The following is a 22,516-nucleotide window of genomic DNA, read 5'->3' as shown; positions in this document are numbered from 1 at the left end:
CTTGTGAAAAGCTCAATTTGGCTAAATGGGTGCTTGCATTAGAACACTCTAGCTCACATTATGAGGACCTTATTTTGGAATATCAAGACTTGTTTCATGGCCTTGATTGCTCACCAGGGGAACATACAATTCAGATAAATAAACAGGTCCCTCCAGTTATACACCCATGCAGAAAGGTGCCTTTTGCCCTCCATGATAAACTAAAGGCAGAGCTGAAAAGGATGGAGGAAGACCAGGTAATACAGAAAATTGAGGAGCCAGCAGTGTGTGAACTCCCTAGTTATTGTGGAGAAGAAGAATGGACAGCTGCGAATATGATCCAAGGGATCTCAATAAGGCCATAAAGATTGAACATTTTAAGTTGCCCACCAGAAAAGAGATTATGGCTCAGTCTGCAAATGCGCAGTTGTTCAGACTGCCAGTGTGGGCTTACCAGATTGACCTGAGATATTTACCCTGGGCTAGGGGTGTAGGTTGTAGCCGTGTTGGTCTAAGGACATAGGCAGACAAGGTTCCTTGTGTGAATTTGATATCTTTTATTAGACCAACCCAAATAGTTGGAGAATAGTTATTAAGCAAGCTTTCGGGTTCAAAAACCCTTCGTCAGGCTAAGGAAGTTTCAGCAGTTGGTGTGTGCTCTTCCTGGATGGAATGAAAAGTAAAGAAGCCAGGGACTGGGCTGGGCTGGGCTGGGGAGTCAGTTGCCAGGCAGATTGTAATGTATCAAAAATCCCATGTCTATGTTTAGTCCATGATCTCTAGTATCCAGGAGATTGATGAAATGGAGCTCATAGGCTTGTCTCTGGGAAGTGTTGTGTAAGTTTCCCTTGAGGATCAGGACTGAGAGATTGGAGAGAGAGTGGCCCTCCTGTGAGAAATGTGCCCCCACCAGTAATTGGGTATTTCTGTCTTTGATGGATTTCCGGTGTGCATTCATTCTGGTGCGCAGTTGTTGTTTGGTCTCTCCTACGTATTTTCCATCAGGGCATTTGGTGCATTGGATGAGGTATATTACATTTCTGGAGGTGCAGCTGTAAGATCCTGGGATGCTGATGGCTCTGTTGTGGGGTGTAGTAATAGTGGGGGTGGTGGAGATGTGTTGGCAGGCTTTGCATTTCTTGTCCTGGCACGGTCTGGATCCTTTTGGTGTGTTCTGGGCTTGAGGAAGTTTGCTTCTGGTGATGAGGTTGGCGAGGTTCGGTGCTTGTTTGAAGGCTAGGATGGGTGGCTCTGGGAAGATCTTTTTAAGAATAGGGTCTCTTTCTAGTATGGGTTGCAGTTGTTTGAGGATTTTCTGTACAGATTCAAGGGAGGGGTGATACGTCATAACCAGCGGTGTGCGATTTCTGTGTGTGTGGGGAAGGGGGGGGGGGGGTTTGTACTGCAGCAGTTCTTCACGGGGTATCCAGGTGGCTCTTTCAAACGTGTGATCTACCTCTCTGGAGGAGTGTCCTTGCTGGGTGAAAGCCTTTAAGATTGGTGAGGTGGTGATCCCAGGTGTTCTCTTCAGTACAAATGCGGTGGTATCTGAGGGCTTGGCTGTTTATCACAGCTTTTTTGGTGTGTTTAGGGTAATTGCTGGTTCTGTGCAGATATGTATGTTGGTCTGTGGGTTTCTTGTATACTGTGGTCTGTATTTTATCATTTTGGATACTGATCATCGTGTCTAAAAAGGAGATGCTGGTGCTGAAGTATTCTAGAGAAAGTTGGATGGAGGGATGGTGATTGTTGAATTTCTGGTGGAACTCAATCAGAGATTGTAGGTTTTCAGTCCAAATGATGAAGATGTCATCGATATATCTAAAGTATAGCAAGGGTTTGATGGTGCAGTTCTTGAGGAAGTCTTCTTCCAGGTGGCTCATAAAAAGGTTGGCATACTGGGGGGCCATTTTAGTGCCCATAGCTGTTCCCATCATCTGGAGGAAGTGTTGATTATTAAAAGTGAAATTGTTGTGTGTGAGGATGAAGTGTATAAGGTCAGTAATATCTTTGGGTCTGTATTCTGAGTTGTAATCTTGTTCCTGTAGATATGTAAGGCAGACTTGGATGCCATCCTGGTGTGGGATGTTGGTGTATAGGCTGGTAACGTCCATGGTGGCTAGGAGGGTGTTGCTGGGAAGGTGGTCTATGTTTTTAAGTTTCCGTAGAAAGTCTGTAGTGTCTTGTACAAAACTTGCTCTGTGGGTGACAAGCGGTTTTAGGATTGATTCAACGAAACCTGATATTTCCTCAGTTAGCGTCCCATGGTTGGATATGATAGGTCTGCCAGGGTTCCTTTGTTTGTGGATTTTAGGGAGCATGTAAAAAGTCCCCAGGTTAGGTAGTGGGGGAATCAGAGTCTGTAGTTTTTCTTGTAGTCTTGATGGAAATGATTTGATGGTATTGTTGAGTTTTTTGGTGAAAAGGGGAGTAGGATCTTCTTGTAGTTCTTTGTAGTAGGTGGTGTCAGAGAGCTGTCTGTTGGCTTCCTTTATGTAATCCTCACAGTTTAGGATGACTATGGCTCCTCCTTTCTCTGCTGGTTTTATTACTATTTGGTGGTTAGATCTTAGAGATTCTATGGCCTTTTTCTCTGGTAGAGAGAGGTTGTTGATTATTTCATTGTTCATTCTTTCCCTGAAGCAGTCAATGTAGTGGTCAAGGTTAGGGTTTCGTCCACTGTGAGGTGTCCAATCTGATGAGCTAGAAATAGTGCCAGTGAACTCTGAGTGACCCCAAGGGTGGAGTAGGGGAGCCCTGCCTTGTGGAAAAGGAGAAGCCAATGGAAAGAAGGGGTTTTCAATCCCCTCATTCGCATGGAAGGGGGATGGCCAGGGTTGTGCCCCAGCCACCCTGAGCCCTGGTTGGCTGGTTTGCAAACCAAGGAGGGACTGCCAGAGGGGATAAAAGCAGCAGCTGAACTGGCATGTGGGGCTGCTAACAGTGAATCCAGGGAACGAAGCAGGTGGCCTAAGAAGAGCTAGGGTGAGCTGACCCAGCAGAGGGAGCAGAGAGACCCCTCTGAAGAGCCTCAAAGGCCCTGGGAGCAGCAGTTGGCCATGCCTCTAGCCCTGCAGCAAAGTGGGAGCAGTGGCCAGGGTTTGGGGCAGAGAGCTGGTGCCCCAAGGCCCCATCGCACTGTGATGGACATGCTGGGCATCTTGGAGGCTAGGGGTGGTAGTCGGCCTCCCACTCCACTGCGGAGAAGAAGCAGCGGCCCGGAGCAAGGAGCTGGGTGGGTGAGTTGAGGAAACCCCTCACCTTCCCCAGAGAAGCGGGACAGCAGCAGGCAAGGTATTGGGATCCTGAGGTGTGGCAGAGTGCCAGGATGAGGGTCTCCAGGAGCACAGAGCACAGGCTGGCACTCGCAGTGGGATTGGTGAGCTGCAAGGCACATGGGGCACCCGGCCAGTCATCTGGAGCAGGAGTTTAGAGCAGCGACCCCTGGGAGCTGCCCGTGCTGCTGACCCTCTGCCACTCACTGCCCCAGAGGGGACTCCATCCTGTCCCTTATTCTACAGCTGATTGTTATCGGATGGAGTCCCTGAGCTTTGTGCTTGAGTCATGCTGATTGCTGCAGTAGCCTACTCTCTTGCTTGTTGCTTGCATTTTTGGTTGCCACAGAGGGTCACCCTTCAGCCTCTTTGGGGGGTTGGGGTTTGATACAATTTGATTGCTGCAGACCAGAAGAGCTTACACTGTTGCAGTCTGTTGCTTATTGAGAAGCCTGTTGGAGCTGCTGGGAGTGAGCGCCTTGCTTCCTTGCTGTAACATCTCAACTGTGGCTGAAAGCTGCCAGTTACCCTACCCGTGGTTCTTGAGTCAAGGGTTGACTAATACATTCTGGCTTGTTTTATGATTCTGGTTATGCCATTTAAGTTCACTTGTAAGTAACCTTTCCTATTATTCTTGTTTTGTAAATCAAGTATAAATAGTTAAATCAGTTAAGTGTTAGACCTTCTTGGGACCACGGGCTGCTCTGTGGGGAGCAGGGGCCAGCTGGAAAGTAAATTGGTGCCGGCCGGGAGTTCTGCCCCACTCTCACCACACCGTCCCTGATACTGGGCAGGGGTGGCAACTATTGGGCTGCCACCCGGGTTACAATTAATTAGATGCTTCTTCAGGATTCTGGCAGCTGAAATTCACAGAGGAAAGTTCTTAATTATGCATATTCAATACTCCATTTGGAAGGTATCAGTTCCTGCATTTACCTTTCAGTATAGCTTCAGCTCCAGAGGTGTATCACAAAACTATATATACGATTTATAACCATATTCCATGTGTAGACACCTCTATTCAGCCTGTGCAAAGTGGCTAGTATTAGCTTTGGGTTTGGATTCGGCGAGTTCGGGGGACAGTGATTCGATTCAGTGATTCGAATCACTGTCCTGATTCGATTCGGCCAAATCTAATTTGGAGATTCGGCTCTTAATCAGCCAAGCCAGGCCCCTCCCCCACCCTTCTCCCAGCCCGGCAATGGCTGCCTGGCCCACCCCAGCTCCCGGCACCTGGGGGGAAAAAAGCCCTGGCTCCACGGGTGCTGCCAGGAGGGGGGCAATCCCCGCTGCCCCCCACTGCCCCACACTGCATGGGGGGCTCTGCACGAGCCCCCAGAGACCTCCCCTGCTCCTCCAGCCCCCTCACGGGTTCCTCTCACAGGCAGCTCTGGCCCTTTAAGAAAAAAAAAACCCTGAAGAAACCCTGGGACTCACCACCCCGCCAGCGGGGGACAATCCCCGCTGCCCTGCATCACATGGGGGCTCTGCATGAGTCCCCCAAAGCCCCCAGGTTGCACCAGAAGAGGTAAGTCCTGGGGCAGGGCAGCCGGGGGGGGCTGGAGGACCGGGGGGGGTCGAGGGGGCTCATGCAGTGCCCCCCATGCAGTGTGGAGCAGTGGGGATTGCCCCCTGCCCTGCAGCACCCGGTGAGCACCAGGGCTTTTCTTTAAAGTACCTGGAGCTGGGGCGGGTGGGGGCAGCCATGGAGGGGCTGGGGGGAGCAGGCAGGGAGCAGGGGGGTTAGAGGAGTGGGGGGGCTGTCAGAGGTCCCCCCATGGTCCCTTCCCCCAGTCCCCTCTCCCCCACCCCTAGTACTTACCAGCTCAGAATGGCTGCAGCTCCCTGCTGCAGCCACCAGGGACTGCTCAAATCATCAAAGCTCTCCGAATCATTGCCAAAGATTTATCACTGAAATCAAGCCGAATCTCCTCTGAATTGAATCACCACCTGAAGCTTCATACAGCCCTAACCTCTGTGGATAATATCATCATCCAGGGCTCCATCAAGGAAGAGCTTGATCGTAGGCTCCGAGAGGTATTGGAGACAACTAGGGCTGCAAATTTGAAACTCAATAGACGGAAATGTGTATTTAGAGCTACAGAATTGACATTTGTGAGGAGACATTATTTCTAGAGAAGGGGTGAAACTGGACAAGAAAAAAAATCAGAGTATTGAAATAATGCCACGCCCCCAGTCAAAAATAAGTCTTGCAACGCTTTGTGGGAATGGTAAATTATCTTGGATTGTTCATACCAAACCTGTCTACAACAGCAGCATCTCTAAGGATGCTTCTGGAGAGTAAAAATGAATGGTGGTGGAATCCAGAACAGGAAGAAGCATGGAAGGCATTGAAGAAACAATTAATACAAAAATCTGTATTAAAATTGTATACCCTTGGTAAACCAATACAGATATCAACAAATTCTTCGCAGTTAGGATTAGGTGCTGTGCTACTGCAGAATTCTTACAATCAATGGCAACCTGTTGTGTATGCATCCAAATCACTAACTGAGGCAGAAAGCAGGTTTGCACAAATTGAGAAAGAGCTGTTAGGAATTTTGTTTGCATGCCAGAGATTCAATCAATATATTTATGGGCAGAAAGTGAATGTAGCCCTTGATAGCACTGTTTCACGAGCCTCTGAATGACTGCACCTTAAGGATTCAAAGAATGATGATTAAGCTGCGGAAGTGAACTAACTACACACCTGGAAAGTTTCTGTTTACAGCAGATGTGCTGTCCAAGGGAATAGCCTCTACTGGCCAAGCAGAAAAGACCTCCAAGACAGAGATGCAAGCCTATGTCAACTTGATTGTTAGTACACTTCTGATCGTGGACAGGAGGCTACAATAAATAAAAGAAGAGACTGAGAAGGAACACTCATTAGGGATCCTGAAGGAAATGATAATTTTGGGTTGGCCAGAGGACAGGAGTACCTTTGAATTGCGCATGCGGGACTACTGGAATTGCCAGCATGAACTTTCAGTTACTGAAGGAGTTACTTTCAAAGGCAGTAAAGTCACAATACCATGGACCCTCCAAAGTGGAATGCTACAGAAGATCCATTAGAGACACTTAGGTATTGAGAAATGCAAGAAGCGAGCAAGAGAGGTGATGTTTTGACCAAGGATCAATCAGGACATTACTAATACAGTTGAAAACTGTTCCACTTGCTTGAAATTCAGACCCTACCAGCAGGCAGAACCACTAAAGTCTCACCCTGTTCCACACAGGTCCTATGAGAAGGTGGGCACCGATCTCTTTATGTGGAACTCCAGGGTGTATTGAATAGTTACTGATTATTACTTTTTGTATCCGGAAATCTGTACACTGCAATGTACCAGCAGCTGCTTAATGATAGCTTGCTTGAAGGCCATATTTGCAAGGCATGGAATTCCAGATGAAGTATTCAGTTATAATGGGCCACAGTTCTCCAGTGCAGAGTTAAGGCAATTTGCCATGGATTGGGATTTTTGTCACACCACATCGTCCCAATTATCCCCAATCAAATGGTCTTGCAGAGCGATCCCTTCAGACAGTGAAAAACCTAATGGAAAAAGCATAGGATAGTAGAGGGGATTTATATAAAGCACTACTGGCTTATCGTAGCACACCTTTGGACAATGGCTAGTCTCCAGCACAGTTGTTAATGAGCCAGTGGATACAGTCAAATCTGCCCATTACTAACACTTTATTGGAAAGTCCTAATATGGTAGCCATAAGGAGAATGAAAGAAAATCAGAAGAAGAAATAGGAATACCACTTTGATACAAGAGCTTGTGAGCTTTCACTACTAAAGCCAGGTGATAGAGTTTGTCTGAGGAATTACTTGTTGAGAACATGGAACCAGCACGATATGGTGAAACAGCTAGTGCATCCATGGTCCTATCTAGTTCAGACAGACCAAGTGGGCATGCTTTGACTTTATCGATGAGACCTACTCATGCTTCCACTTAGCTCTCAGACATCAGCAGGAGATATGGACTTGGATCAGCCTCAGTTAACGGTTCCTACTTCCTCCTCTTCATCATCATCTTCAGAAGGTGAAGATACTAATGATGCAACAGAGAGCCCCCAAACCTCTGATGAGGAGCTGATACTCCGGAGATCCAGGAGACAGGTGAAACAGCCAGAAAGTCTCATAGAGGTCTGTGAATAAGTTAAAGGGACCTGAAGAATAGGAAAGTGAGTGGTAAAGATTCATTTCAGAGTGAAGTGCTGGTAACCTCTCCTCTGTAGATTATGGATTGTTTGGTGTGGTGGTGGTGGTTTTGTCTTGCGTTGTTGTTGTTGTGGAGTTTTGTTGTTATAGTGTGATGGTTTGTTTGTTTGTTTGTTTTTTTAAAGGGAAGATGTAGTGATAAAAGTTAGACGTTGGAGACAGTCCCCTGTAAGGGACTGTCTTATCAGGTGAGGAATTTGAACATGATCCCTTGGGGGAGCAAGGGGAAATCAAGATGGAGGCAGCCACATGGTCTGTGCTAGAGGAACCCCGTGCTGTAGTATCATTAAAGGTCTGTTCTCTTCCTCATTCATAGTTGTTGTTATTTGCTGCAGGGCCTAAATCATTACATGTCCTGGGCCTGGGATGACAATCAGCTGGTTGTTGACCTTGGCCCCAGGACAGCCTTGGTAGATTTTGGGACCCTGGGCTGTCTCAGGCTGGGGCCAACAACCAATTGATTATCAGCCCTGGTGGGGGGGAGCCAAAGGGCTTCCCCTATTGGGACTTTAAACCCTGTGTCTAGAAAGCCTCTTCAGTGTTCAGAGACTTATAGTGGGGGAAGCCAAAGGGCCAGAGACTTTAAATCCTGTGCCCAGGAAGCCTCTGATCCCACACCAGGAGTCACTGATTCCCCTGCCCCCCCCCCCCCCCCAAGTCTCTGATTTCCACCCCTCCACCCTTGACTGCAGGGCAGCCCTGGGGCCAGTTCTAGAACTGGGCTGTCCTGGGGGCTCATGCAAACAATCAGCAGCCCCCAACTGGTTGGAGACCTGGGCTGCTTCAAGCCAGCACTGACAATATTATCAGCATGAAGGTTGGAAACCAGGACTAATTCTAACAATCAGCTGATTGTTGGGCATCAGCTTCAGAGAGCACCAGTGTGTGAACATGCCACACATTCAGTTTAAGGCACCACACAAACCAACCACAAAAGTGTCCTACGTGTAACATGGAACATTTTTTATGGCTGCTTTCCATTTTATGGCATCTTAAATTGGGCGCATATGTAGCACCCGTGCCACTTAGGTTGTGATTAATATGTTGATCATGACATAAATGTAACTTGTAGAGGGGCTCCAAGACACAATATTAAAGATACAATAACATATTTTCTTGATAGTAAAGAAAGATAGGAAATATAAGAGACTGAAATGGCTCTCAAACTCTTTAAAAACCTGAAAATCAAAAATGAAACATACAAAATGTGGAAATAAGAAGGAGAATGCAAGAATTGGACAAGTCTGTAAGAACAAAATCAGAAAGACTAAGTTGCAATATACTTACAATTAGCAAGAGATGTAAAAGTAAGAAAGAAATGTTCTATAGATAAAAGTTTTTTATGTACAATACTTAGCCTTCCAAACAACAGCCTTCTCTTTTAAAATGTTCAGTATCTTTTACTTACAGTCTTTTTTGTGGACACTGAACTGGAGGCTTAACACCATTAATATTAATAGGAACACAACAGTGTAAGAAAAGAAAAGGTTAAGTTAGATGTATTTGAGTTGGCAGGACCTGATGAAATTCATCCTAGAGTCCTTAAAGAACTAGCTGAAAAAAACAAACTATCTGACAGATTCTGAAAGATGAAGTAATCTCTGAATCATTAGCAATTATCTTCAAGAACTCATGCAGAATGGGTAAAGAGGGACAAACACTGATCATTAAGAGGGGAAGAAGGAAGAAGAGAACCTGGATGAGTGTCCACAGCTACCTTGTTCCAAGAAATGGCATTCTTTCTTGAGGAGCTATGATGCAGCTGGCCAGAACTGAACAATAATGTATTTTCCTTGAAGGCCGCTAGTCAGGTAAAATGTGGGAGTTCACTGTAGGCTTCTCTGCTGAGTCCCTTACTATGTAGTGACTGTTCTTGATAGTCCCTTGCATCTGTGCTATTAAATGAAGCCTTTAATTATTCTACTTAACCTGGGGTTAACGATCTTGTGCCTCTCACTGCCCTTGCTTCCCTAGGTCAAGGAAATTACACATATACTACATATATAAAAATCAACCAAGAAATAAATGGTTCTCCTGAGGCCATCACAGCTAACTAATTGTTCAGCACATTGATCCAAACAGTTATATATCCATGTTAAAGTACTTTAGTCTAGTTTTCATTTTTTTAGCTTGTTAATTAGAATATCATGGGAAACTCTAAAAAACCTGGCTAAAGTCAAGATATCCACATCCACTGCTCTCCCTCCCCATCTATGAAGTCTGTTACTTTATCATAGAAGAAAATCAGGTTAGGCAGGCATGATTTGTGCTTGGTGTATCCATGCTGGGTGTTCCTGACCACCTTGTTCTCTGCTAGGTGCTTCATAATGAGTTGCTTGAGGACCTGCTCCATGATCTTTCTAGGTACTGAGGTCATGCTGACTGGCCTAGAATTCCCTGGATTCTCTTTCTTCCCTTTCTTATATATGGGCACAAAATCTGCTCTTTGCCACTAATCTGGGACCTCACCCAATCTCCACAACTTCTCAAAATAGCTAGCTAATGGCTCTCAAATTATCTCAGCCAATTCCTTCAGTAACCTAGGGTACATCTCATCTGGCCACTTTGAAAGCATCTAGCTTTTCTAATCCCTAGCCTGTTCTTCTGCTTGTCTAAGCTGTTTTTCTCCATCCCAATATTTGCTTACAACTATACTTGTCATTTAGTAGCTACTGATATGAAGCTAGTGAAGACTTGAATAAAAAAGGCATTAAATATTCCAGCCTTCTTGGTATTATCCATAACTAGTTTGCCCTCTGAATTCTGTAAAAGACCTATGGTTTCTCCAGTCTTCCTCTTACTCCTGACACATACTTGTAAAATCCCTCTTTATTGCCTTTTATGGACCTTGCCAGTTACATCTCAAATTGTGCTTTGCCCCCTCCCCCCCGCCCCCCCCAGTTTTCTCCCTGGATGCACATGCAATACTCTTATACCACAGGTGGGCAAAATATGGACCACTAAGCCATTCTGTCTGGCCCACAGGGCCCCTAAAAAAGTTAGAAAATTAATATTTATCTGCCCTGGCTGCCTGTCAAAGATGACAGGAGGCAGTGGCAGTAGGACCTAGGGGGAATCAGCAGCAGGACCCAGCAGCTGCGGTGGCAAGGTGCTCCCAGCCCTGGCGCCCGCCCCAGCTCCCCCAACCCCAGCTGCAAGCCTCTGCCTAGCAGAGCCTTCTGGCCTGGGATCCTGGGACTGTTCTCACCTCCCTCTACTGAAGAGGGAAACTCAGATAAGAAGTGGGAGAGGAGGCAGGGGAAGACCACGGGCAATCACCCCAGTCCCCAGGGTTGGGGCAGGCCAGGCCAGCTGCATCAGTCCCAGCACTGCAGCTGGGAGCCACATGGTACCAGAGTAGCAGGTGGGGGTGTGGAGAAGAGCAGCAGCAACCACAAGCAGGGAAGCAGGGAAATGACTGCAGCAGGTGGGGGCCAAGGGGCAGCAAGTGGGCACAGGGAGCACAGCGACAGCTGAGTGGCAGCACGGGCCTGTCCTGGTGCACCGGGACCGGGACCCATGTGCCCCCAGCCTGCTGCAACCATTTGCCCTCCCCTGCCACTGCCACTGCTCCCCTCCATCCCCCCACCCACTGCTCCTGCACCATGTGGTTTCCAGCTGCAGCACCAGCCTGCAGGACTCAGCAGGAACCAGCCTGGTCTCTGTGCTTCTCGGCTGGCTCTGTATGGTGCCAGTCAGGTGGATCCAGCTCCTCCTGCATCCTGTGGTCTCAGCTATGCAGCTGGGATGTGGTGCAGGAGTGATGAGCAGCAGGGCAGGGTAGGAAAGGGAAGCATCATGAAAAGGGCAATGGTGGCAGATGGAGGGGGAAGTGGTTGTGAGCAGAAGCATGGGGCCACACTAATACCCTGGGGACAGGAGCAGCAGGAGTGCATAGCCTAGGCTTGGAGGAGTGCCAGCGTAGGCTTGGAGGAGTGCCAATGCAGAGGCTCTGTGTTCCACAGGGGGCTGTAAGCAAACCCTCCCCCTCTACACATGCCACAACCCACCCCAGCCACCTTCTCCCCACATGCTCACAGCCAACCCACAAATTCCATACCCACTTACACCCCACCCCACATATCAACACACCCCCACATGTTCCCCTACCCCACATATACCCACAGCCCCCCACAAAACTATACCCACCCACCCCCCCTACCCCACCACAATACACAAGAGTAAGGTTTCATTTTAAGCTATTATACAAATACCTCTATGTATGCTACACAAACGCATATAAATCAGGACAAAAATATTTTTTAAATCAAATTACTGAATTTTGTAGTAGATGTTTGATTTTTAAAATAGAATTTGGTATTTTTCTGGTTCCAAGATGGCAAACCCTTGCTGAAAGAAGGCGGGGGCAAGGAATGGCAAAGGTCAGGGGCTAGGGGATAGGACTTCCAGTCCCAAGATGGTGACCAGGGGGCAGGCACCTGTCAAGGGGCAGGCCTACCCTTGCAGCCCTAGACAGCTTGCCAAAACTTGGTAAGCCGCCCTCCACCCGAAATAATTGTCTGCCCTGTCTTATACTCTACCCTAGAACCGTGACTAAGATTCCACTTTTTGTAGAATTTATTTTTGAATTTCACTTCACTGATGAGATTGCTGCTTAGCCAGGCTGGCCACTTTTGTACTTAGAATCCATGAGTGGGTATTATTCCTAAATCAAATATAGAGCGAAATGCTTTGACTCAGAGTTTCCCCCATGTTTTACTCTCCTACCATGACTTGATGAGAGATTATTCGAAAAAGAGCACACAGGTAACTCTGTGCTATGTTTACAGTTATAAAATAATCTTTCTTTTTTTCTCTCTTGATATCTCTGTGACCAGAGGTCTGCTCACTTCACAATAAGTAACATGGTTCTGGGCATTTATGGACACATCCCATTCATAACTTCATCATTGTACTTGAAACCTGTAATGAAACCAAAAAAAAGAAAAAAGCCCTAAAGAAACAGCTTCTCTGACAGAACTCTTCCACACTTTGGGTAGAGCACCATTAGAAAAGTTTCTACAGTCCAATTATTCAATCATTAACTTATAACAAAGTCTCTAATTCTTTTTTGTTACATGTTCTGGGGATCACCAACCCCTCCCTAGTTTACAGGAAACACTTCAATATCTTTGATGCTTGCTTCTTGATGGATGCTGCCCTCCATCGCTCTCATGCCTCCACATGAAAATCAACACCGTCGTTAGCTCACCACAGCTATAGGCTCCCCTTCCAGGGACTCACTGTTCATTTGTCATTCCTTTTATCATTGTAATTTCTGGTTATCAATTAACAGCACTTTCTGTCTTACAGGCACCATGAATGCTCCCAACACTGACTGAAAACGTCAGCATTTTCTACTGCTTCGCCGCTGGCATGATAAGTTTCTTTCTTCATTTTTCCAAGTAATGGAGACCCACAGCTCCCTGTTACAGAATCATAGAATCACAGGAAGTTAGGGTTGGAAGGAACCTTGGGAGGTCATCTACTTCAAACCCCTGCTCAATGCAGGACCATCCCCAACTAGATCATCCCCGCCAAAACTTTGTCTAGCCAGATTTTGAAAGCCTCCAAGGATGGAGATTCCACCACCTCTCTGGGTAATCCGTTCCAGTGTTTTACTACCCTCCTAGAGAGAAAATTCTTCCTAATATCTAACCTAAAATTCCTTTGCTGCAACTTGAGACCATTGCTCCTTGTTCTGTCATCTGACACCACTGAGAACAGTCTAGCTCCATCCTCTTTCAAGCCCCGCTTCAGGTAGTTAAAGGTTCCTATTAAGTCCCCTCTCAGTCTCCTCTTCTCTAGACTAAATAAGCCCAGTTCCCTCAGTCTTTCCTCAGAAGTCATTTCCCTTAGTCCCCTCACCATTTTTGTTTCCCTCTCCTGAACTCTCTCCAATTTGTCCACATCCTTTCTGTAGTGGAGGCCCAAAACCGAACACAGTACTCCAGATGTGACCTCACCAGTGCTGAATAGAGGGGAATAATCTCTTCCCTTGACCTACTGGCAACACACCTACTAATGCAGCACAGTACACTATTAGCCTTCTTGGCAACAAGGGAATGCTGTTGACTCTTATTCAGCTTATTGTCCACTGTAACCCCCAGGTCCTTTTCTGCAGAGCTGCTTCCCATCCAGCCAGCCCCCAGCCTGTACTGGCACATGGGATTTTTCTGTCCTCAGTGCAGGACTTTACACTTGTCCTTATTGAATCTTATGAGGTTTATTTTGGCCCAATCCTCCAATATGTCTAGGTCACTCTGAATCCTAGCCCTACCCTCCCATGTATCTACTACTCCCCCCACCTTTGTGTCATATACAAACTTACTGAGGGTGCACTCTATGCCATCTTCCAAGTCGTTAACAAAGACATTGAACAAAACTGGCCCCAGGACTGACCCCTGGGGCAGTCTACTAGATACCACCTGCCAACTAGACATCAAGCTGTTGGTTACTACTCTCCGAGGCCAATGCTCCAGCCAGTTTTCTGTCCACGTTACAGTCCATTCATCCAGCCCGTACTTCCTTAGCTTGCCTGTGAGACTATTGTGGGAGACTGTATCAAAAGCCTTTGCTCAAATTAAGATACACCACACCCACCAGTCTCCCCACATCCATAGACACAGTCCTCTCATCATAGAAGACAGTCAGATTGGTCAGGCATGACTTCCCCTGGTGAATCTATGCTGCCTGTTCCTAATAATCTTTTTCTCCTCCAAGTGCTTAGAAATGGATTCCTTGAGGATCTGCTTCATGATTTTTCCAGGGATGGGTAAAATGCACTCCATCTGCAGTTGGAGCTTGAGGAACACCAGCAGTGGGATGTTCACCTGGAGGAACACCAGCTGCTCCACCAAACCAGGATCCAAGGAGGTGTGGTGGGGTGCCACAATATCCTCAGCAATGCTGAACACCCTCTCACTTAGAACACTGGTCGGTGGACAGGACAGGTGTTCCTGGGAAACTGTGGTGAGATCCTGCCACATCTGGCTACAGGTTGCCTAATAGGCCAAGGGGTTGCAGTCCAGTGGCTCCACGTCCTCAGCAAGACAGGTAGCCACCAAAGCCTTGGCGCTACCTGCCCAAGGCTGGGGTCTGGTGCCTCTGGACCCCAACATTGAAGCCATGCCCTTGACCTACATTGGCAGTGGCTAGCATGGAGTAGACTGGCTGGTGTTGGCACAGGAAAGTGGATCCCCCTCTTCCACATCCCTTTGCCTCTACCCTTCTGCCTCCCTGACTCTGTTCACTAGCCCCTCCATCCAGTGATTGAGAGTTTTGGTGCTGCACATGTTCCCCTTCACCCTCTGGTCAGACATGCCTGCCGGTACTTGGACCATACTGGACCACAACAGATCCATCTGTTTTTTGATGCCCTCCTTCAGCCGCTTCACCAGCGCCTGCACCTCTATTGAAAACAGCTTGCCCATTGATCCCCTGGAACTTCTCCATTTGATTCTCAAGTTCCCTCACTATGGAGATCACCTGGCTAAGGAGGGCATCGCCAGCACTGAGGGTCTCAGCGGCCTCAAGGAATTGCTTGAGGACCACCAAGATCTGGGAGATGGTATCCCACTCCACTTTATTAAGGGGGCCACTGATCCCAATCTCCCCAAGCAAGGGCATCTCAGAAGGGCTTCTGTTGCTCCACCAGCCTTTCCGGCATCAGATATGTGGAGTTCCACCAAGTCTCCACATCCTGCATGATTTTGTGCTGTGGGATGCTGTAACAGGGGACTTTCTTGGGGCCAGTCTGTATTTGGCCTGCCCACCTGTTTCTGGGCCAACCGCCCACCTCCTCACCTGTCACTCCTTGATGATGCATATTTATGTTGTTAATTAGGCGGGAGGCTGCCCATTCTTGCCCTGATGCCAGGGAGCACTATCTACAGCTCTGTTCTTCCCCTACACCACAGCCGAAGCCTCGTAGATGGCATCCACAGTTCTTCACATCACTGGCCCCACACTGGGCCCCAGAATCTTCCAGTCCAGACCCCAAATGGATCCCTCCAATCAGGCAGCCTAACTCCACCCTCATTTTGGGCTGCCTAGCTCCCTGAACTCCTCCCTGTCTTGGTTGTGGCCCCCCCAGGACCTTTGACCGCATAGGCCCTGGCCTGGCCTCCAAGGCCAATCAGAAACCCCAAGCCTTCAGCTCTGGGTGTCCCTTGCAGTGGGCCTCTGGCCCTTTTGACCCTTCTTGTCCTGGCCCTAGCATTGACCAGTCTAGGGTGTTTTAAGTCAGGCTTCTGAGCCTCTAGCCCACTCTCTAAACTGGGTCTGCCTTCTTGGCACTACTATAGGGTAAACCACCTGGTTGTGAGAGCTGGGGTTTTTAAGGTGCCCTGACCTACCTTTCACCAGGGTGGTAATTGGCCTGGTATTTCCTGGGGACTCCCATGTCACTGGGAGCCCCACCAGGCCACCCACTCCAAGCAAGGTGCAGTTTTAGGTCATGCCCAGGATCAGGAGCCTCCAAACCATCCCCTACAGCTCCTACCCTTACCTCCAGGATGTTGTATTCACCCTTGTAGCCAGGCAATGTTACTACCTGGCCTGCCAGCAGTGAACTACTCTGTTTATGTAGGTGGCCAGAGATCTAAAATGGCTGCCGCAATCAAGCACCTGCTGGCTGCCTGGCTCAGCCCTTAAAGTGGCAGGCACCACCACTGCCCTGCCACAGATGCTCAGCTCTGCCTGTTTCTCCCACAGCATCTTGCCCTGCTTGATGCTGCGGTGGAAGTAGCCTACCACCTTCCTGCATTTTTAAATCAGCTGAGTGGTAGTAATGACGCCATCACTGGCAGCCCTGTTCCCCTCCAAGGCACCCCTGACTATGAGGCGGAACTTGTGCACCACACAGCGATAGCCAACAAAGTTGGCATCATGGACTGCCTTGACCATATTGGCCCTGTTGTCTGTGACCATGAACCCATGGGTGCGCTTGCCCTGCCCAATGAGTCACCCCTGCACCATGCAGTTCATGGCCCCCATGGTCTTTCTTGCCATGTGGGACTCATCTATCACCTTGGCTTGAAGGAGAATCCACCAATGGCCTGACTGATCACACCAGTGCCCTGTGAGAGAGAGGTAGGCATGATCTCCACCCCGGCTGTTCCAGATGTCTGAGGTGAAGTGCAGAGCTACCTGTGGACCTGCCTTGCACAGCTTCTCCCTCAAGTATTCCCTGCATGCCTCATACAGGGAGGGCACCACCATCCTGATAAAGATGATGCATGCAGGCACTTGGTAGTATGGGGCCATAAGTGCCATGAGCTGCCCGAATCCTGGACACTCAAAGGTTGACTATCCAGAGCAAGCATCTCCCCAGTGCTCTGGGTGACCTCGCTGTCCCTTGCAACGCACTTCTCTGTGTTTGCGGCTTTTCCCCACCGGTCCAGGGTGGCCTGCCTCTGCTTTGTGGGGATGGGGGCTTTGGAACAAAAGGGGGAATTCCCTTTGGGCATGCTCCCACTGGCGCCAGGCTGAGGAGGAGCAAGGGCAACAACAGCCATGTCTTAGGCAGCCACCAGATCCCCTCTCAGCCTTCTTTTGTGGAGGATGAACAGGTTCAGGTCCCATAGCCTCTCCTTGTAGGGCCTGCCCTGCTGCCCCCTAATCATGTGAGTGGCCCTCCTCTGGACCCTCTTGATGCTGTCCACATCCCTCCTGAAGTGTGGCACTCAGAACTGGATACAGTACTCCAACTGCGGCCTGCCCAATGTCACAAACCTTATTCCTTATTCAAAAGAAGAAAACTAAACCTGTGTACTATGATAATAAGAAAGTGAGACTTAGGGCATATAATGTGAACATTAGGCCTGTGTGAAGCAGCTAGTATTTGCTTTGGGTTCAGATTCGGCCGATTCGGGGGACAGTGATTCAATTCGGCTATTTGAATCAGTGCTCCAATCAATTTGACCGAATCTAATTCGGAGATTTGACTGCTGCAAAAATCACGCAGGCCCATCCTCCAGCCACTCTCCCAGCTCCAGCAATGGCTGCCCCCCCACCTCCCCCCAGCTCCTGCATTTTGAAAAAAAAAGCCCTGACTCACCAGGTGCTGCCAGGTGAGGAGGCAGTCTCTGCTGCCCCCCACTACCCCACGCCAGGTGAGCGGCTCTGCCATGAGCCACTCCGACCTCCCTCCTGTCCCAGGCCCCCCCATGGCTGCCCCAGCTTCAGGCCTTTAAGAAAAAAAAAACAAAAAACCCCAGACTCACTAGTTCCTGCCCAGCAGGGGGCGATTCCTGCCGCCCCCCACTGCCTCGCACCATGTGGAGGGCTGTTCCATGAAACCCACAAAGCCCCAAAGCTGCTCCAGAAACTGGTGAGTTCTGGGGTTTGTTTGGTTTTTTTTTGGGGGGGGGGGGGGTTCTTAAAGAGCCAGAGCTGAGGCAGGCGGGGCAGCCATGGGGGAGGGGGCTGGGGGAGTGGGAGGGGTTCAAGGGGCTGGGGGAGCAGGCAGGGGTCCCCCCATGGTCCCCTCTCCTCTCCAGCCCCCCCTCCCCTGCCCCCTACTTACCAGCTCTGAGTCCAGCTCCAGCTCCCTGCTGCAGTGGGCAGGGAGTGCCCAAATCATCGAAGCTCTCTGATTCTTTTCCAAATCGATTTGGTGAGCTTCAAATTGATTCCGACCTTTTTAATGGTCCCCTGATTCAATTCAGATTTGGAGATTCGGCTCCTAAATTGGGCCGAATCTCCTCCGAATCAAAATCAGCACCCAAAGCTTTGCACAGTCCTAGTGAACATGATTGCAACCAAAGATGTTCGTGCAATGCATGTTAGATACAAGGGTAATATAGTAAAATTCAGTTTGCAACAGTCCCAGGAAAGCTAGTGCCAATTATTGGGTTGTGAAAATGTAAAACTCTAGGTTTGATTAAGAGAGTGAATGCCATTGAGGGACTAGAAAGCAAGAATGTACAAGAAGAGTTTTATGATGTGTTTCAAGGCATAGGGAAATTGTCAACTGAGTACAAGATAGAATTAAAGGAACCAAATACTCCCACCATACATGCTCCAAGAAATGTTCCCCTTGTGCTAAGAGGGAAACTAAAAAAGGAATTAGAGGAATTAACAAGGAATGAACATGAACATAATAGAAAGAGTAGAGCAGCCACCTGCTTGGGTTCATTCACTGGTCATAATAGAAAAAAAAGATGGATCCTTAAGATTGTGCCTGGATCCTAAGCTAATAAACAGGTACATCAAAAGGGAGCATTTTCCCATTCCCACCTGGGAAGAGGTTTGGCAACGTGGCAGAAGTTCAATATTTCTCCAGTTTGGATTCCTCTCCTGGGTTTTGGCAAATTCCCCTAGAAATGCATAGAACTAGATTACGTACCTTCAATACACCCTTTGGAAGGGATTGCTTTCATAGGCTTCCTTTTGGACTGTGTTCTGCATCTGAAGTACTTCACAGAAAGGTACAACAAATTTTTGAAGGTCTTAATGGAACTATGGTTTATATTGATGATGTATTCATTTGGGGAAATACTATGGAAGAACACAACTTGAGGCTAAGAAAGACACCAGAAAGAGCTTGCAGAGCAGGTTTGAAACTGAACAAACAAAAATGCAAATTCAGGGTCAAAGAAATTACATATCTGGGAGAAAAGCTGTCTGAGAAAGGGATACAAATTGATCCTGCTGGGGATAAAGCCATTACAAACATGCCACCTGCTACAGATAAGGAAGGAGTGCAAAGATTACTGGGAATGATCAATTTTGTAGGGAAATATCTACCTAACTTAGCAGAGCAGACCAAACACCTTAGATCACTCCTACAAAAGAATGCTAAGTGGATATGAAAACATGAACATGAAGCTGAATTTAAAAACTTAAAGGAAAAAAATAATTAAAGCTCCAGTACTAAAATACTATGACCCTAAAAGACCCATTAAATTGCCAACAGATGCTTCTAAAGAAGGCATTGGAGCAGCTTTGCTTCAAAAACATGGGGATAGCTGGAGACCAGTAGCATATGCATCTAGGACACTCTCTAAAAGTGTGTCTATATGCACAAATTGAGAAAATTTTAGCTCTGGTATATAGTAGAAATTTCATATATTCATCTATGGGAAACCTGTGATAGCTGAAACTGATCTTAAACCTTTGGTAACTATAGCAAAGAAAGGTTATCAGGTATGCCACCCAGATTACAGAGACTTCTTTCAACTACAAGTATATGATCTAGACATACAGTACATGCCAGGAAAACATCTACTTCTTGCAAATACATTGTCCAAAGCATATGACACAATGGAAAATGACAGAATTCCAGACTCACACATGGTACATGTTAATCTAATTAAAAGAGTGATTTCTGTCACAGATAAAATGTGGGCACTAATTGCAGAAGTTACTGCTCAGTAGAGCTGTGTGAAACTTCTCTGACTGTTTTGATTCAACACTGTTTCAACTCATTTCGAGCTCAAAACAGCAAAATCAAATCGAAACAAAGGGCTTTGAAACAGCTTTGAAACAAAACAAGGCTAGTCGAAATGTTTTGAAAATTTTGAAACATTTCAAGTTTCAAAGCAGCCAGCAGCCAGGTGGTGGGAGACAGGGGAGAACCAGGGCTGTGTTCCCAGTGGTTCCATAGCCCCATGTGGCTCAGCTGGGAGCACAGCCCTGACTCTCCCCACCTCCTGTGGCTGGGTTGAGGGAAGCTGATCACAGCACAGGGGAAGGGAACTGAGCCCCATCACTCAGTTCCCCTCCCCAGCCCTATGATTGGGCTGGGGAAGGCAACACAGCCCAGCTGAGCTGAGTTCCTTTCCCCAGCCCGATCACAGCACTGGGGAGGGGAACTGAGTGATCAGGCTCGCTTCCCTTCCCCAGCTCCCCAGTCCCAGGTGGCAGCACCCGGCTTTCCTCCCTCATCTGGCAGGCAGATCAGGGGCCCGGAGCCCCAGGAGGACTGGCACAGCCCCCACAGCCCTTCTGGGGTTGTGGGCCCCCATCTGCCTACTGGATGAGAGAGGCTGTTTTGAGCTTCCCCATTATAACATATGGGTGAAACATCGAAACAGAGTCACTGTTTCAATTAAACGAAACAGAACAGCGGTTTCGAATCAAAATGAAATTTGAAATGAAATGCTCTGTTGTTGAAACCTCAAAACTCAAGTTGAAACAGAACGGTGCCATTTTGCACAGCCCTGCTGCTCAGGACACCACAGTACAAAAAGTGATAACAGCTATTTGTTTTTGCTTGTTGACCTGGAAAACATAGACCTAGCCCCTACTCTCAGTTCAAGGAAGAGTTGTCAGTACTGGATGGCATTTTGTTCAAAGGTTCATGGCTTGTTGTTCTAGCAGTGCTAAAGAAAGACACATTAAATAGAATACATGAGGAGCATCTAGGCATTGAAAAATGCAAAAGGAGAGCAAGGGGTGCTCTATATTGGCCCAACATAAATAATGACATAGCTATAAAGGCTTGTACAATGTGCCTAAAGTACAGATCAGCACAAAGAAAAGAACCCATGATGGTCATGGAGGAGCCCAGAGCTCCATGGTATCAAGTGGGCATTGACTTATTCATGCATGTAGGAAAAAAAATATGTATTAGTGTTGGATTATTATTCTCACAGTCCTGAAATTGCATTGCTGAAAAGCACAACAGCAAACCATGTCATAACTCACATCAAATCAATTTTTACTAGACATGGGATTCTACAAATTGTGAAAACAGACAATGGACCTCAATTCAACTGTCTTGATTTTAAACAGTTTTCAAATAAATATGGATTCTATCACAACACTTGAAATCCTAAATTTGATTCCAATGGTCTGGTGGAAAATGGACTACAAATAGTGAAGGAATTGTTGAAAAAAGCTACAGATTCACACACCAATGTTTACCTGTCACTCTTAAATTACAGGGCAACACCCATGAAACATGGATTGTTCCCAGCAGAAATGCTGTTTAACAAGAAACTCAAAATGAGGCTGCCAAATCTTGTGGATGATGCTCATCAGAATGAAAATCCAGACATGAAAACATTTAAAAAATGTGACAAACTCGAACAAAAATTATACTATGATAAAGGTTCCAGGAAGATACCACAAATGCACAACAAAGATATGGTGTTTATTTCAGATGGAGAAGCGTGGAAACAAAAAGTACTAGTTTCCCATCAAGTAGCTCCCAGATCCTATAAAGTAGTCACACTGGAAGGACAGGTGTTAAGAAGGAACAGACAACACTTGCAGCTCGTAAAGGGGAGAAAAGAAGAAGAATCACGAGATTTGCCAAAGGAAACAGAACTAACATCAAAGCAACAAGAAATGACAGAGGAGATTGAAAATGACACAGAAATAGAGACATCTGAACAAGGAAACCAAACAAGAACTGAACAAATAAGGATTGACAATTTAGAGAAACTGAGATCACTTAGACATAAAAAGCCAACACAAAAACTAATAGACACCCTTTGAATGTGTTTTAACTATGGGTTGAACTAAACTTCCAATGTTAGTAGAACATGGGGACATGTTACATGTAAAGAGGGGAGATGTGTGGATATCTTTTAAGAGTGTTATGTATAAGTGTTTACAATTGCCCAGGAATTGCAGGATGGAACAGCAGAACAGTAGGCAGGCATTGCTCTCTGAATAAACAAGCTTTATCGTTTTATAAGCTTAACTCCTTGGTCTTTTGAAAACTACACACTTGCCTGCTCCAGACTGCTTGGATAGGTAATTGTTCACCTAAACAGAGTTTTGTTAATGGGTCTAAATGGTTGGAAGCTTCTACCTGGACCAGTTTCTTTCCCCTTCAAGCCCTGTCTTTTGTGGAAATGCAAAAGCTGGATGGCTTCATTCCAGCCAGTTTCCATGGCTAATCGCTAGGGCTATGCAAAATTTAGCCTCCAGTTTTGTTTGGAAGCTATTTCGACCCATTTCGAGGTTGAAAAAGCAAAATCAAAATGGAAAAGCTATAGTCGAAACAGCCTTGAAACAAAACGAGGCAAGTAGCTAGCTACTGTGTTACACAATTGATCATGATTCACTCAGGGACCAGTTC

The 22,516-nt window shown here is 47.1% G+C and overlaps 1 long non-coding RNA gene across 1 annotated transcript in view; it reads left to right on the top strand.

Moving 5' to 3' along the window:
• Nucleotides 1–22,129, top strand: part of LOC132244595 (uncharacterized) — a 23,608-nt gene extending 1,479 nt beyond the window's left edge. Inside the window, exon 2 of the long non-coding RNA XR_009456165.1 lies at nt 21,372–22,129. This is a non-coding gene — a long non-coding RNA (uncharacterized LOC132244595). The remainder of the gene's footprint in view (nt 1–21,371) is intronic.
• Nucleotides 22,130–22,516: the final 387 nt, after the last annotated feature.

This window comes from Alligator mississippiensis, chromosome 13 (genome assembly GCF_030867095.1).
Source record: "Alligator mississippiensis isolate rAllMis1 chromosome 13, rAllMis1, whole genome shotgun sequence".
In the NCBI taxonomy this organism is placed as follows: Eukaryota; Metazoa; Chordata; order Crocodylia; family Alligatoridae; genus Alligator; species Alligator mississippiensis.
The sequence above is the reverse complement of the archived record's forward strand: the minus strand, read 5'-3'. Positions and strand labels throughout refer to the sequence as shown.